This window comes from Vicugna pacos, chromosome 23 (assembly GCF_048564905.1).
Source record: "Vicugna pacos chromosome 23, VicPac4, whole genome shotgun sequence".
Classification (NCBI taxonomy): domain Eukaryota; kingdom Metazoa; phylum Chordata; class Mammalia; order Artiodactyla; family Camelidae; genus Vicugna; species Vicugna pacos.
The window spans coordinates 32645167-32646531 of record NC_133009.1 but is presented as its reverse complement, the minus strand read 5'-3'; positions in this window follow the sequence as shown (position 1 = coordinate 32646531).

Here is a 1365-nt window from a genome sequence, read left to right as displayed (position 1 = left end):
AAATAGTGTAAATCACACAGCATGGTGCCTAGTATTGAGAGTAGACAGTGTGTGATGGCCATTATAGTAACACTGGCTCAGAAATATGTTGGGTTTCTTGCGGACCCATCAGGGTTTTCCAAGAGCCTAGCTAAGATTTTAGGGGAATTTTCATTTCTTCTCTCTTCCTGTATGTCTTAGCTCAAGCTGCTATAATGAATTTCCAAACTGGAAGGTTTAGACATTTCTTTCTTATGTTTCTGGAGGCTGGAAAGTCCAAGATCAAGGAGCAGACTAATTTGGTTCTTGGTGAAGGCCCCCTTCCTGGTTGGCAGATGGCCACCTCCTTGCTGTGTCTTTACACTGCAGAGGGTGGGGAGAACGTGAGCTCTCACCTCTTACTGTACAGGCACCAATTCATCGTGAGGCCTCCACCCTCAAGACCTCATCACCTCCCAAAGGCCCCAACGTCAAATACCGTCACACTGGGGACTGGGTTTCAACATACAAATTTGGGGGAAACACATTCAGCCCTAACACCATTACAACCGGATAAAAGTCTAGTAGAAATCCAAGGCAAAATTAGGTATTGGTGCTTTCAGCAGCTCTGCTTTCTTTCCAGAACCTCAGGTTAGAAAGAAAATAGTGACCAGGTTAAGAAAAACTAATGATACCTTTTTTTTTTCGGTCTTCTATTTTATTTTTAATGTTAAATCTGAAAAATAAAGTTTAATATTTTTTAAAAAGGGCCATTTGTTTCCTCATTACTAATCAACTTAACACACGAACTGCCAGACTATCTTAATGGGAAGCTGAAAAGCTATTTAGAAAAAAAAGGGGTCATTATATTTTATTATTTACTAATTTTTTAACTGCTATGTGAATGGTATTTTTTAAAGGCAAGTTTTCTTGATAAGGTTTAAAATAAAATTTTTTAAGTTTAGTTTTTGTCATTTATGAGGAAACGTATAGTTGATCCCTTGAACAACACGGGTTGGGGCTGACCCTCACCTCGAAAATCTGAGTAATAATTTATTGTCAGTCTTCTGTATCCAAGGTTCTGCAACCTGAGTCAACCAACTGCAGACCAGGTAGCTTGGTAGTATTTACTCCTGAAAAATACCCACATATAAGTGGACCTGCACAGCTTAAGCCCGTTGTTCAAGGGCCAGCTGTCCTTTGTGGTCCTCCTCTCTCCATACAATTGCTGTCACCTTTAAGTGGAGAACTATAAAATCGACCAGATGTTCCAAGCTTTGGTGAGTATATTCTGATGTAACTTACTCTCTTCATAACTCTCACTCTTCTTCATAACCCACAGCTCAGAGCTCAGAACATTTAATATGGAAGTTTTATGGGAATTCAGAGAAAAGAAATTCCTGCAAA